General features: G+C 40.2%; 1 pseudogene; it reads left to right on the top strand.

Moving 5' to 3' along the window:
* Window positions 1-8137: 8137 nt before the first annotated feature.
* LOC126078366 (thiamine transporter 2-like) overlaps window positions 8138-23672 on the top strand; it is a 28902-nt pseudogene continuing 13367 nt past the window's right edge.

Raw genomic sequence — 23672 nt, 5'->3', positions numbered from 1 at the left:
AGTTTTACTTTCCTGACTCAATTCATTGGTCCTTCTGATCTCCTGGGTAACAAGGACTATGTGCTTTTCCTATTTCTGGCACTGAGACCAGAGTCTCAAAGAAAGGAGAAAGATACCAGCATACCAGTATTCATGGTGTTAGGTGCTGTCCTGAGCACTTCCCTAATTCTGATTTCCACCTCACAAACAGTGCTTAGGGCTCAGAGAGGTTATGGACTTTGAGTAAGGTCAGCCAGCTTTGAGTAAGTAAAACAGGAAGAAAAAAAAATCTGATGGCCCACAGTAATCGCTGGGACATTTATTAAATGCTGTCCTTCTTGGGGCACCTTGCCCCGCAGACACCAAAGACTGCAGGCACCAGGACTCACTGGATACAGTGCTAGGATAAGCCAGTGTCCCCAGAAAAATACCCACTGCCTTCAGTGCACCCGCCTTCCTCAAGATGGCTAGAAATTTGCATCTTAACATAATTAGGAGCAAACCAGAGCATTTGGTAGCATTTTAACTGATTTACCAGTGACCTTTGAAGCAACAGGATAAACATTAACTAAAAATTACCTCCTGTTCGAAATATTTAAAATTAAGCCACTTGTATAACCTCAGGTTGTAAATTCAGGTTTTGTCTTTTTTTTTTTTAATTATAACTATACCATTCCTTTTAAAATGAGAAAAAAATGTCTTGGAATTAGAAACACCAAACCCATTCCCTTCAATCTCAACAAAGACCACACATAATCAAGGCATGTTTTACCCCTTATGTTTTCAAAGTTCTTCCCAGCTAGCCACTCAATTTCCATAGATCATAAAGAAAGTCATCCCATTCAAACGGGCTGTGAAGACAGAACACCAACAGATAAAATAAAAATACACCTTCCTTTTACAAGAAATGAAAAACCAGTGCAGGGATACACCTTACCACCTGCCCTAACTGAAGGAGCAGAAAGTCCACATTCATGAGGTTTGGTTGCAGTGGTTTCTCCACAGGGTCACATATTATGTGAGTCTTTTAATTACAGTGGTGATGAATTTGTTAATCTAGTCAAGCCAACCAGTCCATGCATTTCGGGTTAAACATTCTGCCACCAACTTTAACAGTACGATCTGCAGTTATTTCCAAGGTAAATACTTGATGCCATGGTCTCTTCTAAACCCAAGTGCCTGATCTCAGAAATAGTGAGTGATGCTTTGTCCATCCAAACAACGAAGGCACAGGTTAAAAAGGAAGATTTGAGGTTTCCTGGCTGAGTCCGAATCGACTTGACAGCAGTAGGTTTGGGGTTGGTTTTCAACTTCTAAGTTCTCCGCTTCCCTCTGCATTTTGTTAATAGCATCCCAGGAATTACTACTCTCTTTTTTTTTTTTTATAAACACTTTTAAAAACTACAATGGGTCTGGCAGTGAAAAATTAGGAATTTTTGGTGGTCCAGTGGTTAAACGCTCAGCTGCTAACCAAAAGGTCAGTGGTTCGAACCCACCAGCCACAACTAGGGAGAAAGGTGTGGCAATCTGCTTCCTTAAAGATTTAGAGCCTTGGAAACCCTATAGGGCAGTTCTACTCTTTTCTGTGGAGTTGCTATGAGTCAGAATCAACTCGACAGCAATGAGTTGTTTTTTTGTTTGTTTATGCAATTATTTAGTATTGTACTCTCTCCAAGGATTCTCTCTGATGAATAGAAATTTCCTGTGGTTCTTTCCCTTAACCACCAGCAGAACTGACTGGTGTAAATATTTCACTTAAAAATGTATACCACGGCCTCCACTAGATTGAGTCCAGTACAACTAGATGGTGCCCAGCTACCACCACTGACTGCTCTGACAGGGATCACAATACAGGGTCACAGGCAGAGCTGGAGAAACATGTAGAACAAAATTCTAACTCACAAAAAGAAACCAGGCTTGTTGGCCTGACAGAGACTGGAGAAACCCTGAGAGTATGGCCCCCAGACACCCTTTCAGCTCAGTAATGAAGTCACTCCTGAGGTTCACCCTTCAGCCAAAGATTGGACAGGCCCATAAAACGAAAGGAGACTAAAGGGGCACAGCAGCCCAGGCGCAAGGACAAGAAGGCAGAAGGAAACAGGACAGCTGGTAACAGGGAACCCAAGGTTGAGAAGGGAGAGTGTTGACATGTCATGGGGTTGTTAACCAGTGTCATAAAACAATATGTGTACTAACTGTTTAATGAGAAACTAGTTTGCTCTGTAAACCTTCATCTAAAGTACTACATATATATATACAACCTTAAAGTTAATTACACATTTTGTCCATCAGGTCAGCATGATCCAACATTATGAGTTTTACTTTATTGGCTCAATCGATTGGTTCTTCTGATTTCCTGGGTGACAGGGACTATGCGTCTTACACACTTCTGACACCAAGACCAGAGTCTCAAAGACAGGCAAGGGAGAAAGAGACTAGTATTTATTGTGTTAGGCAATGTCCTGAGTCTCCTAGTTCTGCTTCCTCCTCACAAACACTAGATGGAGCTCAGCTGGGAAACTCACAACCTAGTTGTCCCAGTAGAATTTGCCTCTGGCTTAAGCATTTCCTGCCCCAATAGACTCCAGTACAGTAAGGGCAAACGCTGCTGCCCCGGGTATACACGGCACTTCCCCATCCATCGCCAGGGAAGCTGGACGAGGGATTGTCTGTACTTTCCAGTCAACACAGGAAGCTAACCCGTGTTAAGCACCTTCTACATGCTAGGCTTATGCCAGAACCCTCCTCACAGCTACCTTTGTATGATGGGCTTTACAATCCTCACTGGGCAGGTGAGGGAAATTAAGGCACCAAGACATTAAGACACTTGTCCAGGGCACACAACTTGAAAAGCTCAATTAAAAACTTTAATTTGCTCAACTACAAAGGCCATGTTCCTTCCGCCAGGGGCTCCTCTTTATAGAACTGCTTTCATAAAAGCTTTCAGAGTAACCTCCATATTCCTGAGAATCCAGTGCTTATAGTTCCCACTACAGAGAACAATTTGAAATAGCTTAAACAGTTGGAAAACATCCTGTTCTGAATATTTTAATTCCTTTGGTCATCTAGAAAACTCTCTTTGGTCCAATGACTGTACTTTCAGCAAGCATTTTTTTTTTTTTTTGGATACTTTTGATGTATTTCAGGTACTGTACTAGACTCAGGGTTGACAAAGAAGAAATTCTGCTTTCAAGGAGTTTTCAAGCCAGTGGGAAGATTTTAGCGTTAACGAGTCAATATATTTCAAAACCATCAGTACTACCAATTACATGGCTAATACTTACTGACTTCTTAGTGCGTGCCAGACAGTGTTCTAAGCTGTATTAATGAATTGAATCCTCGCAACAGGAGGTAGATTTTTTCTTTCCTAGTTGCCATTGAGTCAATTCAGACTCATGGTGACCTCATGTGTGTCAGAGTAGAACTGTGCTCCACAGAGTTATTAATGGCTGATTTTTCAGAAGGAGATCGCCAGGCCTTTCTTCCAAAGAGCCTCTAAGTGGACTCTAACCTCCAAACTTTTGATTAGCAGCTAAGCATGTTAACCTTTTGCACCACCCAGGGACAACGTACGTATTATCATCCCCATTTTACAGATGAGGATCTGAAACACGAAGAGGTCTGATCCCAGAGTCCTTGCCATAATGCCTTGTTAGGGCTGTAACGGAGACGAAGCATGATGTAAGAAGGGAGAGGAGAGCCGCCTGGGGAAGTTCAGAATGCCTTCAGGTTTTAGGAAATGAGCATAAAGATGGAGTGAATGAGATTTCGCGTGGATTTTTGATTGCCTTGCTAAAGGGTGCCCTTGTCTTCCCTTCAGTCATCCAACCTTGAGGCGTGTCATTCTGAGCATAAGTTCTCACTTTTCATTATTAACAATATAAATGGAAAAATACACGACCTGGGAATAACTATCAACTAAGGCTAAGAAAAATACTTCTAAGTGTCATGTTTTCATTTCCTACTCATGTGATCTTGTTTCAATGTCACATAAGTCTTATGAAAATGTTTAAAAGATCAAATCACTTAGGTGGATGGCAGTTCAAATTAGCTGAGGCTTCTTATGCTTGACCAATGTTCACTTTGAGTTTGACACCTAGAAAAAGCAAGGGATCATGTCTGCTTTATAAATCTCTACTCCCAAAGATCACTTTATTTACCATATTAAAATACTTTTTGTGTTTTGAGTTTGAGTTTGCAATTCATCAGTAGCTGCATGTTAACAGGCTCACAATGGGGGCACAAAGCAGATGTTTACTTACCAACTTTATTGGCCACTCTCTTTCCTGTCTAAATTCTACCAATTGTACCTCTTTGTCTTCTGCCCAATATTCCTGCCACAGGAGAAATTCCCTGATTTTCTTTCTTTCTTTCTTTTTTTATATAGTTTTTTAACTATAAAAGACTAACGGAGAGCTTGACTGGATTACCTAAAGAATGTTTAACAGTAGTTTTTCATCAGTGACCCCACCATTCCAGCTGAGGAAAGATGAAAATTAGTACTTTACGGCATTGTTTTCGAGTAATCGTTAGTTTTCTCTGTAGAATGAGAAATCCAAAGGAACACACTCAAGTTCCTGTATTTTAACCTGTGATATATTTTCACTGTCATCGTGATTTTTTTTTAATTATTAAGACTGAAGGACAAAAGGAGCATAGGAAAGAGAATATGTGTTTTATGGGGAAAAAAATCAGTTGCATCGATGACAAGTCTTCTTACCTGCTCCTTTTTTTTTTTTTCCTGCGACAGTTTAACCAACCATGGCTTGTTGCCAAACACCACCAAGGCATTTCTGGGTCCTTCCCACAGTAATTCTCCGCTTATTTGGGTTTTTCTCAATGATGAAACCATCAGAGCCATTCGTCGTACCTTATTTAGCAGAACCAGATAAAAATATGAGCCTCAGTGTGGTAAGTTAACAAACATTCTCATCTTGGATTTAAGTCTAGGGTGTTGGCTAAGAGCAAAAAAAAAAAATCAGAATTTTTACAATCTTAAATGAGAACAATTGGGCCTTAAGGACTTCCATGTATTTGTTCTGTTCTTTTTGTTGTTAGGTGCTGTTGAATTGGTTCTGACTCATAGTGATCCTATGTACAACCATGTAAAACCATAAACTCATTAGATACAACAAAAATGGAACGGGCACAAAACAACCGTACTTTAAGCATTCAGTTGTACCAAAAGAGTTACTGCCAGACTCTGTTGCTTATTATCACTACTCTAAAATAAAGTCGTCCCTAGTTATGAGTTCAAATCTTAAATATAAGGTTTAAAAAAAAAAAGTGAAAAAGCATGTGAAAAAATGCTCCGAAGTTCTTTACTTTTAAAACTTAAAGCTGTTTTTAACTTTTATGTAGTTTATAGTAGGCACAGTGGTTAAGCATTTGGCTGCTAACCAAAGGGTTGGCAACTGGAATCCACCATCCAATCCTTGGAAACCCTATGGGGCAGTTCTACTCTGTCCTATAGGGTCGCTATGAGTCGGAATTGACTCGATAGCAATGAGTTTGGGTTTGGTTTTTAATCCTAAGAAACCTGTAAGTCCGTGGTTCTCAAAGAGTGGTCCTTAGACCAGCTCATCCTCACCTAGAACTTGTTAGAAACGTAAATTCTGTAGCCCAACTCCGAACTCCTGAATCTGAATGTCTAATTAACCAGCCCTCCAGGTGAGTCTGATGCCTGGTAACGTTTGAGAACCGCTGCTTTAAACCACTGAGCAATAACAAGATAAGGAACTCTATTGGCTCATTCTCTTCAGGAAAAAAGATTTCACGACTTCAGTTTTACAGATTGTTTACTCAGCAAGTAGACCCACGATCCAAACTTCCCCAACCCACGCCGAGGAAACTTCCCCAACCCACACCGAGGAAACTTCCCCAACCCACGCCGAGGAAACTTCCCCAACCCAAGCCGAGGAAACCTCCCCCTAAGCCAATCCACAGTTTTTCTCACCATGAACACAAGGACAGGCAATCCTGAATGCCCTTAGGTGGCGGCTGGTTTACCTGGGAAGTATCATTGGGCTGGATTTAGACTCCCGAGAGTGTCGCAGAAAAACTGATTTGGAGTACGCCTTTTCCCGGTTTAGTGGCAACATCGAAAAGCCAAGAGGAGAGAGAATAAACTTCTACCAAACCTCCAGAAGACTCTAGCCTAGGAACTCAAGGAGTGAGAGCACAGGCTCAGTAAACCAGTGGATTATTTCAGTAGCCTGCAAATGCAAGAGAACAGGGATTAGAGAGGGTTTCCTCCAACCACTTTTATGTCATCTTCTATTCACTGTACGGAGTCACTGGATGATGCAAACCGATAACATGCTCAGCTACTATTCAAAAGGTCGAAGGTTCAAGGCCACCCAGAGGTGCCTTGGAAGAAAGGCCTGGCAATCTATTTCTGAAAAATCAATTCTTGAAAACCCTATGGCGCACAGTTCCACTCTGACACACATAGGATTGTCATGAGTAGGAATCGGCTCCACAGCAACTGGTTTTGTTTTATTCACTATGCATTCCCCTTATGGAAACTAAAATAATCGCATACTGCTTATGGGTTCAGATAACTCGCTAATGAAACCAGTGTTCCACAGGAAATAATAACCAAAATTGACTTAAGCAAGAGAGTTTCGAAGCAGTTTCTCATGGTTCCTCCATAAACCAAAAACCAAACCCATTGCTGTCGAGTCGATTCTGACTCCTGGCGACTCCCTGTAACGGAGCAGGACTGCTCTGTAGGGTTTTCTTGGCTGTAACCTTTATGGAAACATATCACTAGGACTTCCTTCCACTGTGTCACTGGGTGGATTCAAATTGCCAACCTTTGGGTTAGTGTTGTTGTCGTTAGTTGCCGTCCAATCGGTTCCGACTGCTAACGACCCTATACGCAACAGAATGAAACACTGCCTGTTCCTGCACCACCCTCACAATCCTTGTTGTGCTTGAGCCCATTGTCGCAGCCATTGTGTCAGTCCATCTCGTTGAGGGTCTTCCTCTTTTTCACTGATCCTCTACTTGAGGTTAGTAAAAACCAAGTGCAAATCATTCCTCCATATCAGCTCAATAAATTAAGACCCAGAATGTAGGAAAGTGGAAGACAAACTCAAATGTATTTCCTTTAGACACTCAGACTCAAACTGGTCATCTGTTCTATATTTTCCTGATCTCTTAGATGGTGTCTTTGTTATCTACAGACTCAAATACTGATGTGAATCAAACCAGGGCTTCAAATCGGTTCTGCCTGATTCAGTCATGGCCAAGGAAGTGAAATCAGAGCAGATTCTAATTTTTTTTAATTTAGGGGAACCAGAACGATAACTGGAATGGGAAAAATTACAGGTCGAAGCCCTACTAGAAACTTAGTCTCCCTCTTAGAAAACAAGGGTAGTGTATGTCTTACCTAGCAACCAAATCTCATGTGAGCAGAGCCAGAAACAGCAGAGTCCTGCTCAGAGATGGCCGCCGACCCAGCCACTTTGAATGTGTGTCATTCTCTACGGTCCTGCCAATAATCCAATCTCCCATCAGGCTCCTGAAAGGGCTCACTCTGCCTCTTCCAGGACTCCCATTCTAGGGCTTTGACTCATGATTTTTTCCTCTTCCAGTTGTTACGTTTCACTCAAATTTAAAAAATTTGGATCTCTTCTGATTTTGTTTCCTCTGCCATGACTGAACCGGTTTGAACCGGTTCAAAGCCCTGGATCAAACACAAGTGAAGATTGTCAGGTTATTCCAAGACTGAAACATCTTTTTAAACCTAGTGTGGTTCTGACTTTGAAGGCGAGTAAGCTATTTTAAGTTCTCACAGTCAACATCACTGAGCAGCTCTGGATTGCCCTGGGGGAACACCGTTTAGAGTGAAAGATTAACTTCAGCATTACTGCCTCTTTTCCCAACTTCAATAGCTTATGCAGATCAAATTACATTTTAAAAATTTAAAAAGCAGATAATTCAACTAAGAGCAATAGCTGCTCTTTTTTTCATACCAGGATGTAGGAATCCACGTTATGGCTATCTGTCATCTTTCTAATTTGTTTCCTTGGATTTCAGCTTTCCATTGCTTTCCACTGTATTGTCAGAAATTCATGCAAAGTACTAAGTTGGACCACTATGGCACTGGCCCAACTACTGCGTCCTGGGATTTGTACATGTCATCTCCATCATGGATGTGTCAGAATCACCTGACGCATTTCGGTTGCTGATGTATTTGTTGGTTATTTGTTTTTTTCACTTCCTGATGTTTTTGTCTGCACTTTCTCCCTGTTTAATCTTACTGATCACAAAAGGCATCTTTCCTATTTGAATTTACTCTTATTTGGCCCTGCTCTTACCTGTGCTTATGTTCACTGATCACGTTTGCTACAAACCAGTCATGATTTTCCAGGGATTAGCTTCATCGTTACCTGGCTGCTGCCCTTATTTCGTCAAGGATTAAAAGCCACGCAGGTGCTGGAATTCTTCTACAGGTTGGTCTCTGCCACTGAGGTGGCCCACTACCCCTACATACACAGCATGGTCAGCCCAGAGCATTATCAGAAAATGCACGGCTACTGTAGGAGCGTGACACTGGTGGCCTACACAGCAGCCTCAGTGCTGGTCCAACTCTTGGTATCTCTGGCGAACCTCTCCTGCTTTTACCTCAACATCATATCCTTGGCCTCTGTCTCCGTGGCCTTCCTTTTCTCACTTTTTCTACCAATGCCTAAGAAGACCATGTTTTTTTCATGCAAAATCCAGCAAAGTAGCTCCACAAAAGCCGCCGAGAAAGGATGCTGAATTAGAGGAACGCCATCAGAATCATGAACCAGTCCACCTAGAATTATTCACCAGTTCTGGGAATCTGGATGCCCACCATCTGAGTAACCCAAACCCAACACATGTGGTTTTGAGAGTTTTTGTGCAGTGGTTTCAAGATTTGAAGGAGTGTTACTCCTCAAAACATCTTTTTTACTGGTCCCTGTGGTGGGCTTTTTCTGTACCGGGTTTTAGTCAGGTTTTGAACAATATTCAAACCTTGTGGGATTACGAGGCACCAACACAAAGTTCTACAATATACAACCAAGCAGTAGAAGCCTTTTTAATCTTCTTGCGTAGGTACATAGGGCTTTATCTTATCGATGTGCAGACTATGTGTTACTCTCTGAGTCACCCTCCCCGTGTAGCTAAGATACTCCATGGTAGAAAATTAGACCTATTTGGAAGTAACTTTAATCAAAGTATTTCAGCTCTATAGAGCCCTGAGAAAAGTGAGACTGTAAGAACTGGTATTTCAAGACCTAAGCTAGGATGATGCAAATGGTTGGTGTGCTCTCTGCTAACCGACAGGTTGCAGGTCCAAGTCAGCCTAGAGGTGCTTCAGAAGAAAACTTGATAATCTGCTTCTGAAAAACTGGCCTTTGAAAATCCTGTACAGGACAGTTCCACTCTGACACACATGAGGTCGCCAGGAGTCAGTGTCAACTCAAGGGCAAATGGTTGATAAGCTGTAAAAACGCAAAGTAAAAATGTTTCATTTTTACTGTCCATAATGAAGGCCAGGTGAAGAAATGGATAAACCACTGGGCCCAATTTGTTACCCATGTTCTACCATTTGCTAAGTGGTCCAATCAATTACAACTCTGGTGATCTACTTTCTCTTCTCATAAATGGCAAGAACAATATCTACTTGCTCACTTCACAAGATTACATTTAAGGCCAAAAGGGATAATGTATCCAGAGGTATTTGTATGTTGCCTTATGCAAATCAGGTGTTTTTATTATTTCATTGTCTTGAACACAGAATAAGTTCATACACCTTTCTAATTGTATTGGAAACCCTGTTGTAGTGATTTCAGCACTGAATACTAAATACTTTGGGGAAAAAAAACAGTTTGTGTCACAAAATTTAAAGTAGGCAATGAGCAGTTGAAGAGAAATTTTCTCCCATCCCGAAAAAATGGCAATCCACTGGCCAAACATAGTTGGAGAACAAGCTTTGTTTTGGCCCATAGAATGATCTAGATTTTTTTATTTGCTGCCAATGCTAATTTTTTTTTTTTTAATCTAAAGATCCAGACTTTTGGCTTTTCTTGAAGATCTAAAGAGCCAGACTTTTGGCTTTTCTTGAAGAATCCAGCCCTCTGGCAACACAGGCCAGCATTCAGATGGGGTTTGCACGTTCCAGTTTAAGCCAGTCCCCTCTGCCCTACATCCTTCACTGGGTTTGTCCCAGGTCCACATAAGCAAATGAGTTTGTAACCCATGCTTTAAACCTTAGAATAGACTTGAATCAAAACCCTTCCCTCCCTATAATCTTCCAGTCAGTCTAATATTTAAACTGTGGGTTGTAAACCATTAATACCAAGTGGGCAAACTGGCCCATGCAACTCCACAGCTAAGAATAGCTTTTACATTTTTAAGGTGTTGTAAAAAAAAAAAAAAGAAAAGAAAAGAATACCTAACAAGGATTCTAAAAAAAAAAAAAAGTCAAATAAACAAACAATAAAAAAATAAGAATATGTGGCCCACAAACCCAGAATAATTACTGATCCTTTACAGAACATAAATCTTGAAATCAGTTTGGTAGGTTGCTAGCTGGCATTTTTTTTTTCAATACAAGTGGTTTATTTATCTTCAGGTGAGGGTACATGTATATCAAGCAGAGGTCTTACAACATTTTTATATCAAAGAATAGAATAATTCCTCTAATAATAGAAAGAAGAGAGGAGAGGAAAGAGCATATTAGCTTAGTAAGGATAAGTTTTGTTTCATGAAAATTCTGTTCACACACACATACATGTGGACTTGTTGAGTTTTTTTTTCCCCCTCGGGCTATGGTCAAAGAAGTTTGAAAGCTACTGCTCTAGAATCTACCTTATCATCTCAAGACAACTTGAGTAATATATTTGTATCTTTCCTTAATTCTACAAACAGGGATTTGCCAAATTTGTTACCTTCTAGATAAGATTATTTTCCACACACAGTTTGCCCATTGCCTACCGTAGCCAGACATCTGCCAGAATAATAGTGAACTCCAGACTGGATTCTTAAACAACCTCTCATCCTGTCTCCTCTCCACAACCTATTCATTGAAATGTCCTGTATAATTTACTTTTTTGGCCCTTCACGCATATTATACTTTCATTCAATCATCATTAATAAGAACAAGGACACAGTGTCCCTTAACAAGTAATCGTTGATTACGGTGGCAATGGCAGCAGAGGGCAGAGAACTATGGAAAGGGGGAAAGACAAAGTGCGTTGGAGTCAGTATGGTCTCAGGTGGGGGGGTGGATATGTGTGTACCTGGGTTTTATTGCTTTCCCTTGAGCTGTCCAGTGAGCGTCTGTCTATTCAGTTCTTACTTACACGAAGAGTTCTGTTGCTGCATTTTATGCAATATGAAAAAGGCAGGGAGACTGAGGGACCTAGAGAAGCCCCCAGAAGCTTCCTGGGGAAGGAATTGAGGGTTTCCAGCTTCCACTACTGGATTTACCCTTTAACCCCCTCCTAGGCTTTCTGCTTTGGCAAAACTTCCCTCCCAGCTGAGAAGCTACAGAACGATTGGGTTTTTAGAGAGCTGTCCATGCACTCTTTCTTTTTTCCAGAACACACTTTGCGGAATTTGAAACACTTCCCCAAAGGGACTGAGGTGTGAGCCGGAAGGGAGAGGTAGGCTGATGCGAATATTTGTGCTCTCAAGATAGAAGGGCGGAGCCTCCAGCCAGCTTTGAAGTTCCCCCAACAATGCACACGTATTTTCCTGACACAACAATACTTTCACATCAAATAATACTTTGAAGATATTTATTTTGAAGTTGGGATGTTCCACACCCACATATTTATTGAACATTTCAGGTCCCATTGTTGAGCAAATTTTCTTCTCATTTTCCTTTCTGAGAAGTCCAGTTTGATTTCTAGAAACTTGCGCTAGGATTGGTAAGGTTAATTTATTTCCTCTCTAAATGTTTGTTTCTAGGGAGGAAGGGAGAAAAAGAAAAAAAAAAAAAACCACCTCTCCAGATAATGTGTCTTTAGAGCAGGTGTAAAAAAAAGGTAAATGTTTCATGAAAGTCATTATTTAAAGGTCCTTTAAACACAAATCTCCTTTTGTCTCTTTGTGATAAGAAGAACTCTAATTAGTGTCAAATTTTTAGGCAAAACCATGAGAAACGGGATTGGTTTGTTGGCCCAAGGTCTCAAACGAATTAAGCTATGTGATTAAGAAGGACAGCTGGGAGTATAGAGAGAAATCTGACAACAATCGACTACTCAGCTCACAGTGCACTGTAGGAACACAATATGAGAACATCTATATAATGCATGTTATAACACAGTTGCCTCCTAGGAATATGTCTTATGGCCACATATGTTCCCAAGCATCTGGGTAGAGTTAGGTCAGGGTTTGGGTCTAGGTTTCTCAACCACAACACTCTTGATGTTTTGGGTTGGATAATTCTTTGCGTGCGTTGTAAGATATTTACCAGCATCCTTGGCTCTTCCACTCACTAGATGCCAGTAGAATACCCTTCTCCAAGTCGTGACAACCAAAAATATCTCCAACATTTCACGTGTCCCCTGGGAGACAAAAATATCCCTGGTTGAGAACCACTGTGTTAGGAATCGGGTTAGATTTGGGTTAAGATCAGAGCTCTTTACAATTCTTATTACATTGTATTAAAACTAAGAATTTGCTTATCTAATTTTCACAATTGTTATTGTTAGATGCTGTTGAGTCAGTTACCCCTCATAGTGATCCTGTGTACAAGAGAACCAAACAATGCCTGATCCTGCACCTCCTTACAATTGATACTATGTTTGAGCCCATTGTTGCACCCACTGTGTCAACTCATCTCATTGAGGGTCTTCCTCTTTTTCACTGACCCTCTACTTTACCAAGCATGATGGCCTTCATCAGGGACTGGTCCCTTCTAATAACATGTCCCAAGTACGAGAGGTGAAGTCTTGATATCCTCGCTTCTAAGGAACATTTTGGTTGTACTTCTTCTAGACAGATTTGTTCGTTCTTCTGGCAGTTCATGGTATATTTAATATTCTTTTCCTACACCATAACTCATATGTGTAATTCTTCTTTGGGCTTCCTTATTCATTGTCCAGCTTTCACATGCCTACAAGGTGATTGAAAATACCATGGCTTGGGTCAGGCGCACCTTAGTCCTCAAAGTGACATCTTTGATTTTTAACACTTCGAAGAGTCCTTTTGTAGCAGATTTGCCCAATGCAATGTTATTTGATTTCCTGACTGCTGTTTCCATTGATTGTGGATCCAAGTAAAATGAAATCCTCGACAACTTCAATCTTTTCTGTTTATCATGATGTTGCTTATTGGTCCAGCTGTAAGGATTTTTCTTTTCTTTATGATGAGGTGTAATCCATACTGACGGCTGTGGTCTTTGATCTTCGTCAGTAAGTGTTTCAAGTCCTTTTTATTTTCAGCAAGCAAGGTTGTGTCATCTGCATATCGCAGGTTGTTAATGAGTGTTCCTTCAATCCTAATGCCACGTTCTTCTTCATATAATCCAGCTTCTCGGATTATTTACTCAGCATACATATTGAATAAGTACAGCGAAAGGCTGCAACCCTGACACACACCTTTCCTGATTTTAAACCATGAAGTATCCCCATGTTCTGAGAAAGGGGAAAGGAGAGATAAGCCATCCTAGCTAGTAGTTGTTATTAGCTGCTATTGAGTTGGCTCCATGCACAACAGAACAAAATCCTGCCTGGTCCTGCGCCAACCCTACGATAGGTTGCAGATCGGAGCTTTGTGATCCATAGGGTTTTCATTGGCTGATTTTGCAAGCAGATTGCCAGGCTTTTCTTCCTAGTCTGTCTTAGTCTAGGAGCTCTGCTGAAACCTGTTCAGCACCCTAGTAACACACAAGCCTCCACTGACAGACAGATGGTGGCTGCACGTGAGGCTCTTTGGCCTGGTAATTGAGCCCCCATCTCCAACATGGAATGGGAGAATTCTACCACTGAACCACCAATGCAAGCATCAGCAATATGGCACGTAGAAAGGGTATGGTAGAAAGAGTTGGCAGTATAGGTAGGGAAACTCCAGGCTGATGAATTTGGGCACCCACTCCAACCTTCTGAGTCTGAGTTTCATCATCCTCCAAGGGAAGAGGAAAGAAAAAAATGGCCTCCATTGGCCCTTTCTAACCCATGAACTATGGAAACCCAAACTTCAAGGGGTTATTAGAAACTTTAACAGAAAGAGATGTGTACGGTTTACAAAGCTGTATCAAGTGACTTTTCATTCAATCAAAGTTCACAATAAGTCAGCATTTTTTACCATTGCCTAGAAATAGTTCAGTGTTTATATAATGCAACTTTATTATACATGGAATAAGAAAATGTAATAGGCGCCAATTGCTTTCTTTGTAGGGGCCATGGCAACCTTCACAGGGGTCTACGTGAAAGCCAGCTGGAACCTCCTAGGGGAGCTGGCACTGGGGGTCTTCTTGGCAGCAGATGCGGGCTCTCTATTTCTCATGAATTTCACAAGTAATATTTGGGTGTCTTCTGATATTCAGGTTACATGCTTCTTATAACCATGCAGCATAAGTATTATCATTTCTTTCAACTTTCTAAGCCTGAAGCAAGAAAATACTTTTTTTTTTTAACTCTTTCAGTTTTACTGAATAGCATCTTGCAATGTCATATTTAATGTTTTATATAAAACACAATAGAACTATGTTGTTGTTGTGTCCTGTTGTGTCAATACCGAATACAGGACCCTATAGGACAGAGTAGAACTGACCCATAGGGTTTCCTAGGCTGAAATCTTTATGGGAGCAGATTGCTAGGTCTTTTCTCCTACAGAGCAACTGGTGGGTTCCTTTGCCGGCCTTTCAGTTAGCAGCCAAGCACTTAATCATTGTACAACTAGGGCTCCTAATGGAAGTATATTCCTATTTTAATCAATGGAACTACATCATTGTTGTTAGTTGCCATCGAGTCAGCTCTGACTTGTGGTGACCTTATGTACAACAGAGGGAAACATTACCCAGTTCTGCACGATTCTCAAAATCGTTGGTATGTTTGAGCCCACTGTTACAGCTGTTACGTCAGTCCAGCTCATGGAGGGTTTCTCTTGTTTTTGCTGGTTTTTTTTTTTTTTCTACTTTACCAAACTTGATGTCCTTTCCTAGCAATTAGTCTTTCCTGATAACATGTCCACAGTAAGCAAGAGAAAGTCTCATCATCCCCGCTTCTAATGAGCATCCTGGCTGTGCTTCCTCCAAGACGGATTTGTTCATTCTTCTGGCAGTCCAGGGTATATTCAGTATTCTTCTTCGACAACAATGCAATTCAAATGTGTCAATTCTTCTTTGATGGTCATTTTTCATTGTCCAGCTTTAGCATGCATATGAGGCGATTGAAAAGACAATAGTCAGGCACACTTTAGTCATCAAAGTGACATCTTTATTTTTAACACTTTAAAGAGGTCTTTTGCAGCACATCTGCCAATACAATATGCCATTTGATTTGTTAACTGCCGCTTCCATGAGTATTGATTGTTGATCCAAGTAGAATGAAAGCCTTGACAACTTCAATTTCTTCACCATTTATCATGGTGTTTTTTATCAGTCCAGTTGTGAGGATTTCCTTTTTGAAAACTAAATGAAACTATATCTTTATTTTGTCTTGGGATTTGACTAAGATTACTAATGGAGGGGGTGGAATCAAAGTTCTTACAATTATTAAGCCATGATATCTCTTTAGGTTTTGATATTTTTTATTTAGCTACATAAATAGTAAGATGTAAGTCTATCTAATTATCACTAAGTTTAGTTTTCATCCCCAATTTTCCTTACCAGCTTGAATAATTATAGGGCATCTACTTCCTTTGGAAATCATTTATCAACTATATTCAGTACACCTATAGAAGTGAAGCTGCTCTGTAAAACTACATATAAAGATAATAAACACTATATCACACAGTGGTTTAAAACTGTGAAATATTTCCATAGAGTAATTTAAAAGGGAAGATGAGGTGAAGAGGTGGTGGGTTGCTAGGCGAACATTGAAGTGATTAGGTGTTGCTTCTTATTTCCTATGTGACAATTTTTATTTTAATTAACAAGTTCATTGAAGATAAGGCAAAAATCTGAGTTTATTTTCTTTGACCTGGCAGTACCAAAGAAAACCAAACCCATTGCCGTCGAGTGGATTTCAACTCATAGCAACCCTGTAGGACAGAGTAGAACTGCCCCAAGTTTCCAAAGAGCACCCGGTGGATTCGAACTGCTGACCTTTTGATTAGCAGCCGTAGCACTTAACCACTACACCACCAGGGTTTCCTGACCTAGTGGTATTGGCTGCATAATCTTCAATATGCTCTTTGGCTTTCAAGTACTCTAGTCTAGTTGTCTAAAAGTGGACTGAACTTTTATTGAATTCCAAGTAGATGATAAGCATTGTGCTATATGCTAGGATGGAGTCTGAGTGGGGCAAACGGTTAAGCGTTATATAACTACTAACTGAAAGGTTGGTAGCTCAAACCCACTCAGAAACATCTGGGAAGAAAGGCCTGACAATCTGCTTCCGAAAAATCAGCCATAGAAAACCCTATGGAGAACAGATTTACTCTGACACACATGGGGTTACCATTAAGTTGGAATTGACTTAGCAACTGGTTTGGGTTTGGTTGTTTTATATATATACATATATATATACACACATACATACATATATATATACATATATGTATGCTAGGAATATAAAGATGGTTTTAATAACTTACTTCCAGCTGAGCAGAGCATGTTGTTGTTGTGTGCCATCTAGTAGTTAATTCCAACTCATAGAACTGCCCGCATAGGGTTTCCTAGGCTGTAATCTTTATGGGAGCAGATTGCTGGGTCTTTTCTTCCTTGGAGCCACTAGTGGGTTTGAACATCCAACCTTTCAGTTAGCAGGCAAGGGTTTTAACCATTGCACCACCAGAGCTCCTTTAGCAGGACACAACCACAAAGTTAAGCAGACAGTCTATAACCTCATGGTGCTAAGAAGGCAAAATTGGACTTTATAGTCTCTTAAGGAGGAGGGACCCTAGTCAATACCCCAGGCTTTCAGTTAAAACCACTGGAAGGGTTAATAAGACAAAGCTAGAAATAGGTCAGCCTGAAACCCTGGTGGCGTAGTGGTTAAGAAATCGACTGGTAAGCAGTTCGAATCCACCAGGCTCTCCTTGGAACCCCATGGTGCAGTTCTACTCTGTCCTATAGGGTCTCCATGAGTCTGAAACAACTCAAAGGCAATGGGTTGGCTTGGTTTGGTTTTGACTGGATTAGGAGCCCTGTTCGTACAATGGATAAGAGGTTGGCTGCTAGCCAAAAAGTTGGCAGTTCAATTCCACCAGGCGCTCCTTGGAAACCCTAGGGGGCAGTTCTACTCTGTCCTATAGGGTCACTATGAGCTGGAATTGACTCAACGGCACCAGGTTTGGTTTGGTTTGGGTGACTGGATTAGGGAAATCCTTCTCTATCTGCTTGCCAGAAGAAAATGAAATCCCCTCAAGAAGATAACATTATCTAGCACCTCTAAGATTTTTTTCATACACAATGTCTTTATTCAATCAAAAATAATCAGGTAATCTGTGAAAGATGAGAAAATGATATAAATAAATAAAACGGAAAATAGATGCCAATTCATCATGGATTCAGGTGCTGTAACAATCTTTTAAAATAATTTAAAACAATTAATAAAATAAAATATAATGGCTTTAAAGGTAATTATTCATATGGACATGTAAATAGATGAAAAAATGAAGAATTTCACCAAAGAATTTAAATTTATAAATATCTATAAAAAGAATAAATTAGAAATTCATAAACTAAATATCCTAGAACTGAACAGTCTACAAAAAAAAAAAGTGGTACTTAAATGATCAAAAACTTTTAAAAATGGTTCTATTTTGTTAAATTATGGACTATCCCAAAAGTTTACCTATATTGAGTGCTAAACGTCCAGTGGAAGAACATAAATACAATGCTTTTTCCAGGAACTTACTGGCTGTGGACAACGTTCTCTGCACAGTAGCTCTATGTTTTTATGGTGGCCAGATGGATGCTACTGAGAAGTGACCCAGGAGGAGCTTTGAAATGCTTTAGATAGTGTGATTGTGTGTAATTTCAGAGACCTCAGAAAGTAATTTTCAGTTTTGGTCTGAAAATGTTAGGATTCAAAGCCGCGCTTCGCCTGCCCTTGGGACTGTTGTGTCTTCATCCAAATCTGCCACATACACAGGTCTTGTCCAATACCAAGTAATCACTGACGAGCTGCTTAGGCATCTGTACCCATTAAATCAAGATTACAACATGTAATAATTTATATATTAAAAGGAAATCTGCAAAGGCATCAACAGAGTGTAAGATTTGTTCAAGGGAAAAAATTGTTAGCTGAACAAGAAATACCTGGGATTAGAAGTACCATTTGGATCACCTGATAAGACGTTCGCTTTGTGGGAACTGCTGCTACTTATGGAGACCTGGTGGCTGGTGGTTAAGAGCTTGACTGCAAATGAAAAGGTTGGCAGTTCGAATCCACCAGCCAGTCCTTGGAAACCCTGCGGGGCAGTTCTACTCTGTCTCATAGGGTTGCTATGAGTAGGTGTCGACTAAATGACAATGAGTTTGGTTTATGCTGGCTATTTATAAGGAGCCCTGATGGCTTCTTACAAAGTTGATTGAACTTTTACTGAATTCCAAGTAGGTGATAAGCACTGTGCTACATGCTAGGAGGGAGGCCCTGGGTGAGGCAAACAGTGAAGCGCTATGTAGCTGCTAACTGAAAGGTTGGCAGTGGTTATGTGCTCAGTTATTAACCAAAAGGCTGGTGTTTCAAACCCACCAGCCACTCCGTGGAAGAAAGATGTGACAGTCTGTTTCCATAAAGATTCCAAAGCAAAACCAAACCCGTTGCTGTCGAGTTGATTCCGACTCATAGCAACAGTATAGAACAGAACTGCCCCTTAGGGTCAAGAAGTGGCTGGTGGATTTGAACTGCCAACCTTTTCAGTTAGCAGCTGAGCTCTTAGCCACCGTGCCACAGGACTCCTCTTGGAAACCTTATGGGGCAGTTCTACTCTGTCCTATGGGGTCACTATGAGTTGGAACTGACTTGACAGCAATGGGTGGCTATTTATGGGTTTTGTTATACTTAGTTATAATTTTTATAATTTTAGCATATAACTAATGCATTTATCATGAGTCACATAATTTTTAAATACTTGTATTTGTTCTTTAATGTGAAAAATTTTGAAGGTAAAGTAAAAAATAGTTAAAAGTTTTCATTTGGTTTCATATTTTAAACAGATCTAAGTTATAAATGTTTTAGCCAAATTACATGAAAGAACTCTAAAGCATATATGTCAATCTTGCCTGACTAAATAAATTTTTTTAAAGCGTAATTATTTAAAATGAATTAATTGCCAGATTGAACCAACTGTGAAAGGAAATAATTTGTGGTTTTCCAGAGAAAAATTCACCCATTAGACTCTGAAACTGCTAATTTTGACAATCAATGACCCAGTGAATGAAACTCCAGATAGATAGAAATCCATTGAACTGACCTTTTTTCTCTTATTGATGTGTTTAATCTAAAAAGTGATTACGATGTCATAGCTATAGCAAATAATACTCAATGTTCTCTAGTTGCATAGTATTTGGAATGTTTGGTTTAATTTAGAAATGGTTAACTAGTTTTAAATTCTTACCAAAACATATCACATCCCATAGTATGTTAAAATACAACATTTAGCTCTCACATTTCCCTTTCTTTCCTTGGACTAATTATCTCTGCAAGAAAAGCTCTGAGCAAGAAACTGGGCTTCCTCAGCAGAGCAAAGCCTTTAGAACAATGCAACTCACTGCTCAGTATTTAAAACCCCATGTGTGTGTTCTTTTTAAAACTCCATTTGTACAATGTCGGATTTCAGATTCCCATTAATCTCAGCATGAAACACTATGCCCCGGTGTTTGGAATCAGCACATTCATTGCCTTAATGGTCCAGACTCTAACAACTGTGATGGTGGTTGACGATCAAGGATTAGGGTTCCTGGTCAGCATTCAGGTAAGTGGCATTGGCTTCTGTTCTCCCACTGACACAGGGGCACATTTTGAAACATACATTTCGATATATAAGTATCAGGTTTATTAAGATTTACCTTATTATTTGTTGTCATGGGCCATCAAGTTTATTCCAACTCATAGCAACCCTAGATGACAGAGTGGAACTGCCCCACAGGATTTCTGGGCTGAAATCTTTACGGAAGCAGATTGCCAGGTCTTTTCTCCTGCAGAGCCACTGGTGGGCTCCAACTGCCAACCTTTCAGTTAGCCACCAAGCACTTAACCACTGTGCGGCCAGGGCTTCTTACATTATTACACCTACTTCTCACTTGTCAAATATCTCGTTATCTGACATTTCACATTTACAACAATAGAAAAAAATCTACTGTCTATTTTGCACATTACTGATGTACATTTGGCTGTAACGAATGCCAAGTTATGAGTCAAGAGTAAAGCTGGCTGTGATGGTTAAGGTTTTATGTCAACTTGGCTGGGCTGTGATTCTCAGTGGTTTAACAGTAATGTAATGATGTAATTTGGCAGTTTATGTAATGATGTGATTTGGCAGTTATGTAATGATGTAGTCATCCTCCATTTTGTGATCTCACATGGTCATCCTCCATTTTTGCATAACACCGATTTCACATAACAACCTGGTCTTTGGAACTTAACCATGTCAATAAGTGAGGAGTGGGTGTACTTGCATATAGTAAAATCATACATTTTATGTACCAAAACTAAACCTATTGCCATCGAGTCAGTTCTAACTCATAGCGACCCTATAGGGCAGAGTAGAACTGTCTCATGCTGACCTTTTGGTTAGCAGCCAAGTTCTTAACCACTGCACCACTATGAATTTGGCACACATACAGTATGTAACCACCACCACAATAAAGATATAGAACGATTAGTCCCATCATCCCAGACAAGGCCCACATCCCTGGCCCCTGGCAACAACTGGTGGGTTTTCCATCCCTGTAGCTTTGTCTCTTTAAAATGTCATATGAATGGAATCGTAGATAGGTCATATGGATAGCCTTTTGGATCTGGCTGCTTTCATTTAGCATGATTTTTTTCAATGGAATACCTTTTATCGAGAAAAATAAATATGAAGTACGTAAGGTACGTTCTATTTCTTAAGGAACATTTTCATTCCACAGATATCCTTTCCTTAAACAAGTGGAAGAATGAAAGAAATACCTAAGACAGAGCCGTAAAATCATCACCATTTAAGTGGTTCTCATTACCTGTTGCTAAAGGTTCTTCCTTGCCCCACCCCAGCTAAAGCTCAGTCTTACTAAAGCTTAGTTAGCTGGGTGGCAGAAACGGTTAAGAGCTTGGTTACTAGACCAAACGTTGGCAATTCAAACCCACCCAGAGGCAACTCGGTGGACAGGCCTGGCAATCTGCTTCTGAGAGTTCATAACCTTGAAAATTCTATGGAGCAGTTCTACTCTGAACATATGGGGTCTCCGTGAGTTGGAGTAGACTCCCCAGCAACTAACAATGACTCATTGTCATAGACAAAATGGTTAATTTTATATCACTCTATAAATATTTAATACAAAATGCTTAGAATATTGAGTTCTCTTCTTTAAAAAGAAAAAGAGAATCATTTCAGAAAACACAGTTAAATGAAATAACGCCAGGACATTAAAAAAAAAAAAATCTATTTTGTTGTCACACCTTTACATTAGAAGGAAGGATATAAATATTAAAACTAAGATTCGGATAGTTTTAATACTTTGTTGAGGTAATAAAAAAGCAATTGTTACTTTCTAAAGTAAAATTGGAATTTCTTGATTTATTATCCAGCTTGGAATTAACTCTCCAGTTTCTCAGAAATTATTGAAGCATGATATAATGGAGTAGAAGCTTGGGATCAGCAAAATCTGGGTTTGAATCTTGATGTTCATTAGTGACTTTTAAAAATATTTTTATGTTGGAAAGTGTCATGAAGACCCATGTACCCATCACTCACTTTAATGGTTATCGATTTATTGTTTAATCTGATATCACTACACGCTTCTCCCTTCCTGTTTTGGATTATTTTGATACAAACCCCCAGAGATTTAACCTTTTTTGATATCTCAGTTTTTTGTTAGTAAAATGAAGAGGAATATACTTTTCTCCCAAGGTCTGACACAGATTAAATGCTGGGCTGTAAAATACACCCCTTCTGGCCTGTGGTATGCTCGATACAAAATGCATCTCTTTCTTTCCCTAATTGAATAAATGAAATCCATTTCCATTAGTCAACACTATTTGGATGCATTTATCTTTTCTAAGGACTTTCACATCAATCATCTCCAGACATTTCCGTCAGCTTTCCATAAATCCGTTGTGTCTTAATTTGACACGAATGCATTTCTGTAATACGATTATCCAAAACAGAAGAACTCAAGATGAAAATTACCCATCAATCTTCCTATCCTCCTTTTGGCTACTATTTTGTATAATCTGATTTAAACGTCTTCTCTGTTGCCAAATCAATATGCTTATACCTTTCTGGGGAGTCCGTACAAACATCAAAAACTGGAAAAAAAAAATCAAATTTGGCAGAACAATTCAAGCTTTAGCTTTTGTTTTCCCTTGAGAATTCAAGGTTTCCAAACCTTTTTACCTCTTCAGCCAAGAAAAATCTAGAACCAAGACTTTCCTCTAAAATATTTTTTGCGTTTCTATCGTATTTTCTCTTCTATTCTCTGCTGATATCCTCAGTGCTAAGGGAACTTTCAATTAAATTCTTTCATAGCAAGTTATTTTAAAGTTCAGCACCTAAAGGACTGCCAGAGCAGGGCATGCAAAAAAATATACAGTCCAATTCTCTGATATCAAAACATACTATATAGCCACTGTAACCAAAACAGCCTGGTACTGGTTCAATGATAGACCAAGAGACCAGTGAGATAGAATTGAGAACCCAGAAATAAATCCATCCATTTATGGACAACTGTTTTTCAACAAAGGATCAAAGTCCATGGATAGAGGACCAGCAGCAGCAAAGGACTGGCAGCAGCAGACGACCTACAGCAGCAGAACCAGGAGACCAGCATCAGACAGTACTAGAGCCGACCCACGGAGTATGAGAGCTGAGTGCCTTCTGGCCAAAGTTTACTGGCAGGGTGGGGTGCCTCCAGGCACTTATCGATGGAGCTACAGAGCTTTGGAACACTTGCCCCAACAGGGCAGATGCGGGTGTGAGGCCCGAGGGCCGAGAGGCCAAGAAACCAGGAAGAAGAAGCTGAAGAGACAAGGAACACTGGGAACTGAGCTGCCTCAGTCTCAAAAGGTATGGCCAAGACCTCTGGGGCTGCAAAGGGTGGAGCCGTGGCCTCTGGTGTTTCTAAGGTGGAGTTGCCACTCAGATGGGCTAGGAGAATGGTGCCCCTAAAGCCCAGGGAGCAGGGTTGCTGTCTCAGTGGGACTGGAAGGCAGAGCTGAAGCCCAGAGCCTAGGGGTCTCTACTCAGAATCCAGAGAGTGTGCCCAATATCAAGAGCCTGAAGGGCAGGGTAATTGTGTAAATTGTCTCAGAGAACAGAGGATTATTTTCAAAGCCTTAACGGCTAATGTAATGTGTTCTGCTAACTTGCTTGGTGCCTATTATGTCTTCTTTCTC

This window comes from Elephas maximus, chromosome 6, assembly GCF_024166365.1.
Source record: "Elephas maximus indicus isolate mEleMax1 chromosome 6, mEleMax1 primary haplotype, whole genome shotgun sequence".
NCBI lineage: Eukaryota > Metazoa > Chordata > Mammalia > Proboscidea > Elephantidae > Elephas > Elephas maximus.
The sequence above is the reverse complement of the archived record's forward strand: the minus strand, read 5'-3'. Positions and strand labels throughout refer to the sequence as shown.